The 16,915-nt window shown below is 41.7% G+C and overlaps 1 protein-coding gene across 7 annotated transcripts in view; it reads right to left on the bottom strand.

The window, feature by feature from the left end:
* Positions 1-16,915, bottom strand: part of LOC145352005 (uncharacterized) — a 43,493-nt gene that overhangs the window by 5,000 nt on the left and 21,578 nt on the right. The window contains exon 1 of one of the 7 annotated variants that reach the window (XM_080201873.1): positions 274-867. The exons of 4 other annotated variants lie outside the window; for them this stretch is intronic. The gene's annotated coding sequence lies outside the window, so the exon portion shown is untranslated. 2 more of the 7 variants (XM_080201875.1, XM_080201872.1) reach the window with 2 other exon arrangements.

Raw genomic sequence — 16,915 nt, 5'->3', positions numbered from 1 at the left:
ATTGGTTGGACTAAAACCTGGTGTTGTCAGATTTTTTACTGTGTTTACGCCAGTCCAACGCCGGCATACCCACATCATAACCTTTTTACGTCAGCGACAAGAGCCCCGCCTCCCTGTTTTCCACTCGCAAAATGGCGGTAAGCCCGTTGCCCGGGATTTTTCACCGCGCTGTAAATGCGGGCCTGTGGACTCTTCTCCGGGTCATCAGGACGACGCCAAAAATTTGTAAACTTCCCAGCGCAGCGGCGGTTTCCGTCCCTACTCCGTGCTTACAATCCGCTCGCGCTTCCCGTACCGTCTGCTCGCCTCCAGTTTTTCGACATCACTGACACTGAGCATGCTCAGAGCACGCATCAAGTCAACAGCTGCGCTTTGGCGTTTTTTAGTCATTGATAGGGGACTTTCTGCAGCGCGGTATATGCTGGGTAAATAATCCACCATCGCTGATATGAAATGGTGCCCTAATCGAAATTGGGCCCGGAAATTAACACATGAATCATTTATAAACCCGATTAAATTGATCTCCATCTCTCATGCAATCTCTACAATTCACAATCCATCCCCAATATCAGACCGAAAATGTCAGTATGATGATTCACAAGGAATAGCATTTGCACAGTTCTATTGTTCATTTACATTAGTGATCTGGACTTGGGAATAAATTACTGCATATCATAATTTGCAGCTGAAAACACAATCATGGTGTATAGCTAACTAATGAATGATGCACAGGGGAGATTGTGTCCAACATCGAGTTGGTGATAGACGAGTACTGTCTCTTGCTTAGTAATCTAGAGCAATTTTAAGGGAAATTCTAATCTTCCCACCGTAGAAGATGACATTTCTATTCAATAAAAGTCTATGATGATTATTGATGTCATATATGCCATAAAATTCAGGATGCATATCATATGTTTATATAAAACAGAAATATATATATAGTCTGGCCAGTTAAGTGACAAGTGTTAATATGTGATGCTGTCCTTTGGTAGGAAATGTACAAACAATTAAAAAAAAATAAAAATAATGAAATCATACAATTTGTGTAGTTCTGGTCTCTGTATTATAACAAAGAAGACTGGGGGAAATATGAAAAGGATTTGTAAGGATGGTATCAGAATTGATGCAACTTTGACAGATTAGAGCAGGGCTTGAGTTTTTTTGCTATGGAATTCTCATTATTAACATGTAGGGTAAATGTGAAACCAATGCTTCTGCTTGTGACAAAATTAAAGGCTAGGGGGATATGATTGTAAACAATAAGTCCAACAGGAAAATTAGGAGAGTTTTGTTAGTTGTGAGAGCTGCTAAAATGGCTGCAGCAACTGGTTGGCCAAATAGCTTAAATTCTTTCATAAAGGCACTAATGAGTAAGTGAGAGCAAAGTGATTAGAAAGACAAAAAGAAAGGCCAAGGTGAGGTAGATGGAACGGAATGTGTCTCATATGAATTATATGCACACTAGTTGAAGCAAGTGATCTGTTGCTGAATTCTATGTTCTCCGTCATTCAATGCAATTTCCTGATCAACATGTTCTCTATCCACTACTTGTACTACACATGCTCAGTAGAACCTGGTGCTGTGTTATCACACAGAACTCCTGTAGTTAGTAATGAGGCTTATTCCGTGACTTGGAAAATCACAGATTATAACATAAATCTTGAAATCCCAACTGGCAAATATACATTTTCAAAACCATATAGGACTGTAATGTAATCATATATGGCAGAGATGAATTAATGCTTGGATTCATACAGAAAAAGGCAAGGAGGTGGATCAATACTCCAGTCCACAAAACTCCCCATTGTAACTGTTTTGTCCATTCCTAAACCAGACTTTGGTCTGAGCCTGAAACATCATCCTGACTTGTCTGATATCCAGTACTGGATCAGCAGAGCTTCCTTTGAAATTAAATACCGGGAAAAAGGAAATAACTATCTTCAAACTCTGCTACAGATTCCACTTCCTAACCATTGGGTCATCCTTCTCACTTACAACACTCCGCCTGAACAATCGTGCTCTCAGATTTCACCCCAAGCTGAATTTCTAACTGCATATCAGAAATGGTTGCTGAATATTGCACAATGTTGAGCACCATTTATAACTCATAAGATACTAAAGCACTCCTTGTATAAATGTAACAAATAGTCCTGGAGAAAACCCAGATGACAAGCAGCAAGCAATGATCATGCCCCGCATGTGTCCTGCAGTGGCCATACTGAACAAGAGAGAATCATCACCCCTTGACAGTCAATTGATTTTTTATTACATAAACCCACATTATCAACATTCAGGGGGTTACCGTTGACCAGAAATTAATCTGGCAGAGCCATATAAACACTGTTACTACAAGATCAGTGAACAGGCCCGAAATCCTGTGCAAATAACTCATCTCGTGACTCAATGGTTAGCCCTGTTGCTCCGCAATTCCAGGGACCCATGTTCAATTATTGGCTTCGCTCACTGTAGAGTCTGCATATCCTCCCTGTGTCTGCATGGGTTTCCTATGGGTGTTCCTATGGGAAACTGTGGTTTTCTCCCACAGTCCAAAAGATGTGCTGGTTATCTGCATTGGCCACGCTGAATTTTCTGACAAATGTAACTAAAAGTTGCCAGAGTGTGATGATTTGGTGATTTCCATAGTAAATTCATTGCAGTGTTAATGGAAGCCTACTTGTGACTCCAATAAATAAACTAAACTAATAAAACTAACTAATGAACTGGAACTGTCTGTTCTAAATTTCTATTCTGTACTTAGTTTTGTAAACTCCTTTGACTGGCTACTTGAACAGGTGAATTTGTAGACCTGAAACTCAAATCAAACATCACATCAAAATCTGACATTCACCCAATGCATCAAGAGCACTGAAGCCTTGAGGAGAAATACTTTAACCAATTGCACAGCCTGAAAATGCACTGCATCATTCAGTGTGCAGAAGAGTTTAAACTGATCATCCAACATGGAACGACATGAGGACATGAGTACCTTGCAGGAACCATGGAAATCTGGGAAGAGATTTGGTTCCATCAAAACTGGAAATTCATCTGCACAGTCTCACTGCAAACAGGCCTTTCGCCTACTCCCTATGTGGGAAGGGATTCACTAATACATCAACCTTCTGAGAAACCAGCACATTAACATTGAGCAGAGCTCAGTCATCTGTGTGTGGGAAGGCAATCAGTCATTCTTCAAGTTTCTGAGACATCAGCAAACTCAGTGGAGAGGCCATTCACCTGCTCTGTGTGGGAAGGAATTTGCGCAGTCATCCTACCTGCTGATGCATCAGTCCATTCGCACTAGGGAAAATCTATTTATCTGTTCTATCTGTGGATAGGGATTGATTACCAGTTTAGGAAAATAGATTGGCTGAGCTGAAGGAACTGAGGTTTTTGACATGAGGAATAGCCTTGCAAGCTCATAAACAGATAATTACCCAAGAGAAATGGATTACAATAGGACAAACAAATTTCAGGACTTAAAGCAAAGATAGTAAAATTTCAAAAGAGAACACTAGCGTGTATTTCACACTTAAAGAGTGAGTCATGGAAAAAAATAAATGTTACTAAGAAGGATTTCTGAGGTAGTTCACGTGAGGAAAGATCAAGAGAGAGAAAAATTAGTACATCAGTGGCAGAGTTCATTCTATACGGACAGCTGCTCCAAGGTCACTGCCACACAGAACCAGCAAGTGCCTGAAGAAATTATGTCTGAACAGCCGTTTGTCTCTAATCTAAGCCAAAAGCAACCCCATAAGAGTTATAAATGCCAAGAGTGGTAATTATTGCTGAATGGTAAATATTATAGTTGAAGCCAACGGCATGTCTGCTACAACTCTCATCAACTCTCATTCTAAAGATACACCAAAGGAAGCATTCCTTCTAGTTGTATCACAGCTTGATTATGGCTCCTGCTCTGTCAAACACCACAACAAAGTACAAAGCCCAGTCCTTCACTCAAACCAGCGTGTCATCCATTGACACTGTCTACACTTCCCATGCTTCGGAAAAGCAGCCACAGCATAATCAAAGACCCCATGCACCCCGGACATACTCTCTTCCACATTCTTCCACTGGGATAAAGATGCAAAAGTCTGAGGACATGTACTGACCAACTTAAAAATAGCTTCTTCCTTGCTGCCAAACTTTTGAATGGACCTAAATTGATCTTTTTCCCAAGCTATGACCTTTTATTTGCGAAAGGATATATTGGCCTTGGAGAGAGTACAGAGAAGGTTCTGATACTGAAGATGAGGGGGTTAACTTATGAGGAGAGATTAAATAGACTGAGCCTGTACTCGTTGGAGTTTAGAAGGCTGAGGGGGGATCTTATAGAGACTTTCAAGGTAATGAAGGGGCTAGATAGGGTAGACGTAGAGAGATTCCGCTTAGAAAGATAACCAGAACTAGAGGGCACAGCCTCAAAATAAGGGGAGGGGGGCAGTTTAGAACAGAGTTGAGGAGGAACTTCTTCACTCAGAGGGTAGTGAATCTCTGCCCACTGAAGTGGTGGAGGCTACCTTGTTGAATATGTTTAAGTCACGGTCGATAGATTTCTGACAGATAAGGGAATTAAGGGTTGTGGGGAGCAGGTGGTAAAGTGGAATTGATCCACTTCAGACCAGCCATGATCTTATTGAATGGAGGGGCAGGCTTGAAGGGCTAGATGGCCTATTCCTGCTCCTATTTCTTATGTTCTTATTATGTCCTTATGACAGTAACACTACATTCTGCACTCTCTCCTTTCCTTCCCTATGTACGGTATGTTACATCTTGTTTAGCATGCAAGAAGCAATACTTCTCACTGTATACTAATACATGTGACAATAATAAATCAAATCAAACCATTTGGGGATGTTTTGCTCTTGAAACTAGGTTTTGTGTATGTGCATAAACATTAGTGTTGTTGGTGCATGTTTTTAGCTATCTTTTTTGTTATGTGGTTTATTGTTTATTAAACTTTTTTGTTGAATTATTATAAAACTGGAACACTCTTCTCTGGTCCTCACATTATACCAAAATGTGAAAACTATAGTCAGGAACTAGCATTCCAAGTTTCCCTTCTGGGATTTGGAATGACCGAGCATTTCACAGACGCTAGATTCTTAACTGTGTCTTAACAAATTCTACTATTTTGGGTCCAAGATGAAATACAATCTGTTTTCTGATGCAGATCTAGATACAAGCATAGGGAAAACAGCTCCCACTTTTAGCCAACTTGGGAATCGTGCAGGGAAGGACATCAAGCTGACTTTCAGCACCCAGATGCTGGTTTCTGACATCTCTGTCCCTCAGCATCTTGTTGCCTGGTCAATGTATAGTGACCAAGAAAGAAAGCTCAACAACTTGCATCTTTGCCGTTTGTACCACATTCTGGACATCTCAGGGCAGGTCAGAGTCACAAATGCAGTAGCGCTCTCAAAGACAAATCCCCCAGCTATGCTGGCATTCATCAAGCACAGGCACCTTTGTTGATTCCGAGAAGACTCATATTAGATTAGTAACATTAACTCTGTTTCTCTCTTCACAGATGCTGCCAGGTCAAAGAGATCTGCTTTTGTAAACTGCATTTACAGATCATCACACAAAAACCTGACAATGCAAAGGAGGCCATTCAGCCCATTGAGTTTGCACCAACAATAATCTCACCCAGGCCATGTCCCCATAAGCACATATATTTACCCCACTAATTCCTCTAACCTACGCATCCCAAGACACTAAGGGGCAATTTAAAATGTACATTCAATGGATTTAAAATGTACATTCAAAGAATACATCTTTGGTCTATAGGGGAAACTGGAGCACTCGAAAGAAACCCACGCAGACACTGGGAGAGCGTGCAAGCTCCAAACAGGCAGTGACCCAAGACGGGAATCAAACCCAAGTCACTAGCAGTGAGGCAGCAGTGCTAATCAATGTGCTATCATGCCGCCAAAGGAGATGATTTGCAGACGGTAATCTCAAACCAAGCATCGCATCAAGGTGTGTCAATCACTCAATTCATTAGGATCTGAATACCATCAGATTTTGAAAGTGGAAGGAGGAAAGTTTGTCTGTTCTGTCAGAAAAGTTCTTGGACACCATTGTAACTGGAAAGGCCCCAAGAGACACACGCACCCAAGCGAGAGTGTTCCAATAACTGACTGACTTTTCACAGCCATTTACAATGGGGAAAAACCATGTTGCGTGTGAGAAAGTAAGACTTCAACTGATTGTCCAACCTCGAGAGAGCCACAAAGACACCCACAGTACTGAGAAGTCGTAGAAACGTAGGGACTATAACAAGGGATTCATTTGCTCATCCCAGCTGGAAGCTCATCAACACACTCACACTGAGGATACATCTGCTCCATATGGGAGGGAAGTACTCTGTTGTCTCTCCCACCCAACGTTGTATCATTTGCAAGTCTGCAGGTAATACATTTAGTTCCCTCGCCCAAATCATTAATGTATAATTATCCCTGCAGTATCTCACTAGTCACTGTCTTCCAATCAGAAATATTCCAACTCTTTACTTCCTGTTTGTTAACCAGCTTTCTATCCATCTCAAGACACAACTCGCATGTACTTTAACTTTACATAGTAATTTGCTATGTGAAAACTTGTTGAAAGCCTTCTGAAAGTTTAAATAAACATGATTTCTACTTTGTAAATCCATGCTGACTTTATCTGCTTATTACACTGATTTCCAAATACTGTGCTATGAAATCCTTGGTAATGGACACTAATAACTGCCCAGCTGCTGACATGAGGTTCACTGGTCTATAGTTCACTATTTTCCCTCTACCTCCCTTTTTGAATAGCGGACTTACATTAGCTACCCTCCAATCTGTAGGAACCATTCCTATTCCTGTACTCAAATCGTCTCCCTATGAAGGCCAATTTACCATTCACCTTTTCTCAGCCTGCTGTACCTAAAGCGCTTACTTTCAGCAACTGATGCACGAGGACACGAAGCTCTTGCTGAGTATCCACCTCTCTGACTTTACACCCATTCAACTAACAAATGACTTCCTATTTTTGCTACCAAAGTGGACGACCACATATTTATCCACACTACACTGCATCTGGCTCACTCAACCTGTCCAAATCATGCTGAAGCATTATTGCATCTTGCGCATAGCTCATTCTCCCACTCAACAGAGTCCAAAGAATTGTCAGAGTCAGGGAGCAAAGGTGAGTATGGTGGTCATAACTAAGGAGAACGTGCTAAGGAAGCCAAAAGATCTGAAGGTAAATAAACCACCTGGACCAGGTGGATTACACCTAGAGTTCTGAAGGAGATGCTTGAAGAAATAGTGGAGACATTAGTGGTAATCTTTTGGGAATCATTGGGGTCAGGTAGGATCCCAGAGAATTGGAAAATCATTAATGTAACACCTCAGTTAAAGAAGAAAGAGAGGCAAAAGACAGGAAAAGACAGGTTGTCAAATAGGAGACAGAGAGTGGGGGTCAATGGGTGCTATTCGGATTGGCGGTTGGTGACTAGTGGGGTGCCCCAGGGGTCGGTGCTGGGGCCTCAGCTATTTACCATTTATATAGATGATCTGGAGGAGGGAACCGAGTGTAGGGTGTCGAAATTTGCTGATGACACCAAGATTGGGGGAAAGGCAAATTGTGCGGAGGGTGTGGAGAGTCTGCAGAAGGATCTAGATAGGCTGGGCGAATGGGCCAGGAAATGGCAAATGGAATTTAATGTTGGCAAGTGTGAGGTGGTCCACTTTGGTAGGAAGAATGGTAGGAAGGACTATTACTTACGTGGCGAAAAACTGCAGCAGGCGACGGTGCAGAGGGACCTCGGTGTCCTTGTGCATGAGTCGCAAAAACCCAGCTTGCAGGTGCAGCAGGTGGTCAGGAAGGCAAATGGGATGCTGGCCTTCATAGCGAGGGGGATTGAATATAAAAGTAGGGAGGTCTTGCTGCAGCTGTATAGGGCATTGGTGAGGCCGCAGCTGGAGTACTGTGTGCAGTTTTGGGCACCGCACCTGCACAAGGATATTTTGGCCTTGGAGGGAGTGCAGAGGAGGTTTACTAGGCTGATACCGGAGTTGAGGGGGTTGAGCTATGAGGAGAGGCTGAATAAACTAGGTTTGTACTCGTTAGAGTTTAGAAGAATGAGGGGAGATCTCATTGAGACGTATAAGATGATGAATGGGATGGATAGGATAGAGGTGGAGAGACTCTTCCCGCTCAAAAAAGACAGTGGGACTAGGGGGCACAGCCTCAAGATAAAGGGGAGGCGGTTTAGAACGGAGTTGAGGAGGAACTTCTTCACTCAAAGGGTGGTGAATCTCTGGAATTCTCTGCCCGTTGAAGTGGTGGAGGCTGCCTCACTAAATATTTTTAAGAAGCTGGTTGATGGGTTCTTGATAAGAGAGGGGATTAAGGGTTATGGGGAGAGGGCGGGAAAGTGGAACTGAGCCACGACAGATCAGCCATGATCTTATTGAATGGCGGGGCAGGCTCGAAGGGCTAGATGGCCTACTCCTGCTCCTATTTCTTATGTTCTTATGTTCTAAATTACAGACTGACTAGCCTGACCTCAGTCGTTGGAAAGATTCTAGAGTCCATTATTAAGGATGAGATTTTAGAATATTTGGAAGTACATAGTAAAATAGGGCAAAGTCAGTATGGTTTCTTCAAGGGGAGATCATGAATGACAAATCTGTTAAAATTATCTGAGGTGGTATTGAGCAGGTTAGACAAAGGAGAGGCAGTGGATGTTACCTATTTCAATTTCCACAAGGCCTTTGACAAGGTAGCTCACACAAGAGTCCATCGTGTTACAGGCAAGGTACAGGCACAAATAGAAGATTGGCTGACTGGTAGTAGGTAGTGGAGTTCCGCAAGGGTAAGTGTTGAGACCAAATTTATAATATTGTGAGCAATTTTGGGCACTATATCTAAGGAAAGATGTGCTTGCCTCAGCAGTGGTCGAGAGAAGGTTTACGAGAATGATCCTGGAAATGAAAAGCCTGACGTATGAAGAGAATCTGAGGATTCTGGGTCTGTACGCAATAAGAGTTTAGAAAGAATGAGGAGAAATTTCATTGAAACTTACAGAATAATGAAAGGCCTGGACAGAGTTGACATGGGGAAGATGTCTCCATTAGCAGGAGAGACTAGGCTCCGAGGGCACAGCCTCAGAGTAAAAGGAATATCCTCTGGAACTGAGATGAGGAGGGATTTCTTAAGCCAGAGGATGGTGAATATATGGCATTCATTGCGATAGAAGGAAGTTCATTGAGTGTATTTGACAGAGATAGATAGATCCTTGATTGGTAAAGGGATTAAAGGTTACAGGGAAAATACAGGAGAATGGGGTTGAGAAACATATCAGCCATGATTGAATGGCAGAACAGACTCAACGGGCTGAATAGTCTAATTCTGCTCCTATATCTTATTGCCTCACGGAAAATGACCACTTAGAGATCTACATATTTCTAGGGCCACTTCCTAAAGTAATCTGGGATGAAGATTATCAGGCTCTGGATACCTATCTGTCTTCAATCTCATTAATTTTCCCAAAACTATTTCTCTACTGATTTCCTTCAGTTCCTCACTAAAACTTCTGCTTCTCAGAACTTTCAGTACATTATTCATGTATTCCTTTGTGAAGACAGAAGCAAAGAACAAATTTAGTTCCTCAGCCATTTCTTTGCTGCCTGTTACAAATTTTCCCAATTGACTGTGAGGGGCCCATAATGGAGAACGAGACCTTTTAAATGCCCAGACTGTGGGAAATGCTTTAAAATCTCACCAGATCTAATTAAACACAAGCCTGTTCACATTGACAAGAGGCCATTCACTTGTTCTCAATGTGAAAAGAGATTCAGGCAGTCACCTCAACTTATTCAAGCGAGTTCATACTGGGGAGATGCAATACACAAACTCCATGTGTGGGAAAGGATTCACTTCATTATCCAAACTGGTGATGTATCAACAGGTTCCCACAGGGATGAAGATATTCTCATGGTGAATTTATGGAACTTGCTGTCCCATAGCATGGTGGAGTCTGAGTCTTTGACTGGTTTCAAGAAGGAGATAGATATATTTTTAATTAAAGAAAAGGGATAAGGGGATATGGAGAGGGAGGTGGGTTTGAGACCAGGGAGAGATCAGCCTTCATCTGACTGAATGGTGGAGCAACGAAGAACTGAAATTGCCTACTTCTGCTCCAAATTCCTATGTTCCAATTCTCTTGCTCAGTCAGAAAGGTTTTCTCAGTCATTGAACCTGCTGACACACCAGCAAGTTTAAACAGGGGAAGACGCCATTTACCTGCTGTGTGTGTGGTCAGAAGTTTGCAGAATCATCTGATTTGCTGACGCATAGCAAGTTCACAAGTGGCCGCAGAGGTTAAATTTTAAAATTAAAAAATACTAAATTTAATACCAAAAATTTTAATTGATCCTGCTGTCATTTTAGCTTTGTGTTTATTCTTCATGTTGGTTTCAGCATTCTGGTTATCATTGTGTGTAAAACATGATTGCCATTTATTGAAACATAGAATTGCTATAGCGCAGAAACAGACCACTTGGCCTATCAAATCTGCACTGACTCTTACCCAGATGCTATCCCTGTAACCCCATGTACTTACTCCACTAATCTCGTAACCTAAACATCTTGTGACACTAAAGGTCAATTTAGCATAGCCAGTCAGCCTAACCACATCCTTGGACTATGGGAGGAAAGCAGAGCACCCGGAGAAAACCCATGCAAACACGCAGAGAATCTGCAAACTCTACACAGGCAGACGCCCAAGGCCGGAATGGAGCATGGGACCCTGGCAGTGCTAACAACTGTGCCACCCACTGCGCCTAGTTTTACATTCAACAGTTTCCACAAGCTGCTGTGATGGGATTTCTATGTATATCCTCAAAGCATTAGCCTGGACCTCTGGATTACTAATCCCATGACATCAGCACTATGGCACCACATCACCAGGGAGTCTTGTAGTGCAGTGGGTAGTGTCCCTGCCTCTGACCTCTGGATTTGAGTCCCATCCCAGGACTTAATGGCAAAGGAAGGAGTGTTCACATGTGGTCAAGCAGGTTGTCCCAGAATTTGATGGCCAAGGAAGGTATATTCATAGTGTGGCCAAGCAGGTTGAATGGGAACCTGCAAAATCCCTTCAATACATGCCAATGGCTGGCAGTAAGAGCAAGAGAAACTCTTTGATGGGGAGTGTTGCTCTTCAAGCTATAAGTTTCTGGCAACAGGCTACTGACCTGTTCCAAGTAAAAACTAGTTATGGACCAGATGGACATCTGCTTTGTTCATTACTAGGTGCTGAAAGAGAAATAATAAGAAACATCTCACTATTACTAGATTATCAAATCATTATCCTTTTTCATCCTTTAATGTCAAAATGACCACTGGAAGTTGAAAGTGGTTCATTAATAGAAAAGATGGAAATTCAGAAAAGGACTGATCTTATTTTTTTTGATTGAACAAAACTGCAGTTAGGGCGTCTACAAAAAAGAGGATTAGTGGATCTTAACCAGATGGATAAATGAATCTATTCAAACACAATGAATAGTCAATATGAAATTTACATAAGAAAGGATCAAATTGAAAAACGGTGGTTGATTAGGTATGACCCCATTCTTTCAGAACAATATGTAGTGAGAGAGTTCTGAGAGGCTAAACTCTCTCACCACATGTTGTTCTGAAAGAATGGGGTCATACCTATTCAACCATCTTTTCTCAATTCAATCCTTTCTTGTATATATCTCACATTGACTATTCATTGTGTATTAATAGATTAATTTATCCATCTGGTTAAGGGCCACTAATCCCCTTTATGCAGAAACCCTAACTGCAGTTTGGTTCAATAAGAAAATTTCAAATAGCTATCAATCCTTTTCTATATTTCCCTCTTTTCTATTAATGAGCTATTTTCAACTTCCAGACTTTTGAACTTCTAGTGGCCATTTTGACATTAAAGGATGAATAGGGATAATGATTTGATAATCATCCATAAAGCTGTGTTTATATTATGCTTCTTGTCCATCTACCAAGGCTCGTTCCGATTCAGAAGATCTGCTGCCTTAGAACCATCAGGGTGTTACAACATGGAACGGAGGACTTACCTTGGCAAAATACGTACATTTCCATTTCTGGATGGCAATTATGGCAATATTCTGGGGACCAGGTCGGACACACAAGCACAGAGGTATGGGAAAATCAACCGTGCCAATGTGAGGATTGTTAACACACCTAAAGGGATTTAGAACTTTTTATTGTGGCTCGTGCTTTGTATAAAATATGCTGCAGTTAATGGTGACTGTGAGGTGGTATTTTGTGCCTGTTTGAGTACAGATATATTGCAAGACAGAAAAACGTTCACCAGCTGTATGTGGAAAGGGATTCATTTAGTCATTGTGTTCACTGACACAGCACACTGGAAAGAGACTGTTCAGATATTTCATATGTGGGAAAGAGTTTCCCTATGTGCTTCTTTTTGTAACAATCAACAAGTCAGTTTTCCCATCTATTACTTGTCATTTATATTAATGATTTGGATGAAAATATAGGAGGCATGGTTAGTAAGTTTGCCGATGACACCAAGATTGGTAGCGTAGTGGATAGCGAAGAAAGTTATCTCCGATTGCAAAAGGATCTTGATCAATTGGGCTGGTGGACTTATGAATGGCAGATGGAGTTTAATTTAGATAAACATGACATGGCGCATTTTGGTAGATTGAACCAGGGCAGGACTTACTCAGTTAATGGTAGGGTGCTAGGGAGAGTTGCAGAACAAAGAGGTCTAGAGGCACATGTTCATAGCTCCTTGAAAATGGAGTCACAGGTGGATAGAGTGGTGGAGAAGGCATTCGGCATGTTTGGTTTCACTGGTCAAAACACTGAACACAGGAATTGGGACGTCTTGTTGAAGTTGTACAAGACATTGGTAAGGCCACACTTGGAGTACTGTGTACAGTTCTGGACACCTTATTATAGAAAAGATATTATTAAACTAGAAAGAGTGCAGAAAAGATTTACTAGGATGCAGTGGGGACTTGATGGTTTGAGTTATAAGAACAGGCTAGATAGATGGGAGTTTGTTTCTCTGAAGCTTAGAAGACTGAGAGGTGATCATATAGAGGTCTATAAAATAATGAGGGGCATAGATCAGCTAGATAGTCAATATCTTTTCCCAAAGGTAGGGGAATCTAAAACTAGAGGGCATAGGTTTATGTTGAGAGGGAAGAGATACAAAAGTGTCCAGAGGGGCAATTGTTTCTCACAGAGTGGGGAGTGTCTGGAACAAGCTACCAGAAGTAGTAGTAGAGATGGGTACAATTTTGTCTTTTAAAAAGCATTAGACAGTTACATGGGTAAGTTGGATATAGAAGGATTTGAGCCAAATGCAGGCACTTGGGATTAATCTTGGGGTTTAAAAACAAAAGGCGGATGGATAAATTGGGCCGATGGGCCTGTTTGCATGCTGTAAACTTCTAAACCTCTATTTAAGATTTCAATGGATTATTGCATAACTGGCATACTCTGTATGGTGAGAGATGCTTTGATGTGTTAAAAAAAAAGATTGATTCAGTCATCCTACCTGATGACTATGAGTGGAAGCTCACAGTTGACTCAAAAGGTAGTTTATTTTGTTATCGCTGTTAATCATATTCAGGGTAGCGCTATGGCAATGGACGAATCCACTGGAATTATTCAAACGATTGACTGTTGATTTTATGTTAGAGTTCTTTGACTATAATCCTAACTGGATCACAAAGCATTACTTAGAATTAGCCAAGATTGGCACTTATTATTTACTGATGCTTTAACACATCGTTCACCTTGGGACAGATTATGATCAACTGACTTTTAAAGAGAATTGGAAGGGGAGGATTTGCGCAGAGAAAACAAAAATATTTTTGTTGTGATATGTTAATGGAGACAGGTTGGGAAGTGTTTTTAATCTTTGTCTCACTATTCCAGTGATGGAAGTGGATTGTAAAATGTATTATTCGTCTATATTCACCTCTCCTCATTCTTCCCCCGTCTCCCGCTCTGTTGGTTCCAATGAAGATGTGGGACAGCTGTTGGATTCGGAGATCCAGGAGGGATCCGAGCCAGAGATGATTCTCCAGATTGGGAAAGGGAAGGCCATGGAAGAATTTGAAAACAAAGAATCAACATTTTAAAATTGAGTGGCATTTAACCAGGAGTCTATGTGGGTCAGTGAGCACAGTGGAGAGAACTGAATGGGACTTGGTGTCAGTGAGGACCTGGATAACATTGTTTTTGATGATCTTTCGGGTTTATGGAGTGTAGAATATGGGAGGCCAGCCAGGACTGTGTTAGAATAATCGTGTTTTGAGATAACAGTTGCATGAATGTAAGATTTAGAAGGTGAGCTGAGGCAAGGGTAAAGTCAGATGATGCAGAATGAAAATAAGCATCATAGCACAGATATGAAGAGAGATGTTCAGCTTCTAGTCAAACATGATACCCAGTTTCTGAATTGTCTTGTTCTGCCCCAAGCAGTTGCTGAGGAGAGGGATGGAGTCAGTAGTTAGGAAGTGAATTTTGAAGCAATAACTTCAGTCTTTCCACTACATAATTGGAAAAACACTCTGTTCACCCTGATGTGTCAGACAAGCTAGGATGGTGTGTGAATTGATGATGTTCACAGGTACCTGCTATCTCAGTCCTTCTAGCTAATGGAGCTTGAGATTTTGGGAGGCTCTGTCAAAGTTCTGGTTGAGTTGAGAAATATAAAATACCCTTGCTTCTCTCACATCTCTCTCCCAAAATGTCCAGAGTCTTGTGTAGTCTTAGAAGATTCTCTTCTCTGAAGGACAATACACTAGTAGGATTGTTAAAACATTCTAGCAGTTTTCACAGTCACTTTGTCCAGCCCCACAGACTACCAGCTTCATTCAGCTCAATTTCACAACTTCCCTTGTGTTTCTGTGTTGTCTCTCTCACTCCCATTTTTCTGTTTTAAATCAATTTAAAAGGTATTAGAAAGGAAGAATTTGCAGTGAAGAATTAGTGAAGATGTGGGACAGTTGTTGGATTCAGAGATCCAGAAGGGGTCCGAACCACAGGAGATTCTCTAAATTGGGAAAGGTAAGGTCATGGAGGGATTTGAAAACAAGGATTAACATTTTAAAATTGAGGTGGCGATAAACCAGGAGTCTATGTGGCTTAGCGAGCACAGTGGGGAGAGGTGAATGGGACTAGGTGTGAGTGAGGACCAGGGTAACACAGTTTCGATGATCTGCGAGGTTTAAGGAGTGTAGAATACAAGGGTATTAGAATGGGAGAATTTGCAGTTGGGAACCTCAAACCCAACATTCCACCAGATTCTGACAGAGTTGCCCAATTCATTACAATATTAATATTAATATGTAATATTCATTACAATATCAGATTTTGAACAAAGAACTGAAAATCACTTTTCACAGTGGAGAAAAACCATATTGTCTGTAGACGACGCTTCAGCCGATCATCGAGCCTGTCAAAACACAAATAGACTCCATGGAAATATAAGGGCTGTGTGAAGGGATTCAATTACCCATCCCAGCTGGAAAATCATCAGTACAGTCAACATGGGGAGAAGTCACACCATCTCAGAGTGTGGGAAGGAATTCACTCATTCATCAGAAATGCTGATACACAAGACTGTTCAGTCAGAACAGACCTTTTAAATTATCACACTGCAAGCGATGCTACAAAAGTTCTGGGGATCTGATGTCCCATCAATGTGTTCACACTGATGAGAGACCATTCAGATGCTGTCACTGTGAGTCTGTATTCAAGCCATCAAGTCAACTCATTGTACATCAGCTAATTCACACTGGAGAGAGGATGTTCACCTGCTCCAAGCGTGGGAAGAGATTTCTTTAATCATCCCACATGCAGACACACTAGCAAGTTTACAAGTAACTAGTTAATTATTATTAAGGAAATTATAGCAGGACACTTATAAAATTGAATCCAATCAGGTAGAGTCAAAATGGTTTTTGCAAAAGGAAAATTGTGTTTGATTAGTTTATTAGAATTCTTCACTGGGCAAGGAATTCCACAGATACACAACCCTTTATGTTAAGAAGCTCCTTCTCAACTCAGTCCTAAATCTGCTCCCCCTTGTTTTGGGGAAGTGACAAGAACATGGACAAAGATGAAACGGTATATGTCGTATACTTGGATTTCTAAAAGATATTTGCTGTGGTGCGACATCAACATTTGCTCCACAAAAATAAAAGCTCATGGTGCAGGGGATAACATATTAGAATGAACAAGAACATAAGAAATAGGAGCAGGAGTAGGCCATCTAGCCCTTCGAGCCTGCCCCGCCATTCAATAAGATCATGGCTGATCTGTCGTGGCTCAGTTCCACATTCCCGCCCTCTCCCCATAACCCTTAATCCCCTCTCTCATCAAAAACCCATCAACCCGCGTCTTAAAAATATTTAGCGAAGCAGCCTCCACCACTTCAACGGGCAGAGAATTCCAGAGATTCACCACCCTTTGAGTGAAGAAGTTCTTCCTCAACTCCGTTCTAAACCGCCCCCCTTTTATCTTGAGGCTGTGCCCCCTAGTCCGACTGTCCTTTCTGAGCGGGAAGAGTCTCTCCACCTCTATCCTATCCATCCCATTCATCATCTTATACGTCTCAATGAGATCCCCCCTCATTCTTCTAAACTCTAACGAGTACAAGCCTAGTTTATTCAGCCTCTCCTCATAGCTCAACCCCCTCAACTCCGGCATCAGCCTCGTAAACTTCCTCTGCACTCCCTCCAAGGCCAAAATATCCTTGCGTAAGTACGGCGCCCAAAACTGCACAGTACTCCAGCTGCGGCCTCACCAATGCCCTATACAGCTGCAGCAAGACCTCCCTACTTTTATATTCAATCCCCCTCGCTATGAAGGCCAGCATCCCATTTGCCTTCCT

This window comes from Carcharhinus amblyrhynchos, chromosome 13 (genome assembly GCF_965287045.1).
Source record: "Carcharhinus amblyrhynchos chromosome 13, sCarAmb.v2.hapA, whole genome shotgun sequence".
NCBI classification, from domain to species: domain Eukaryota; kingdom Metazoa; phylum Chordata; class Chondrichthyes; order Carcharhiniformes; family Carcharhinidae; genus Carcharhinus; species Carcharhinus amblyrhynchos.
Note: the sequence above shows the minus strand (reverse complement) of the source record. Positions and strands in the feature narration are given on the sequence as shown.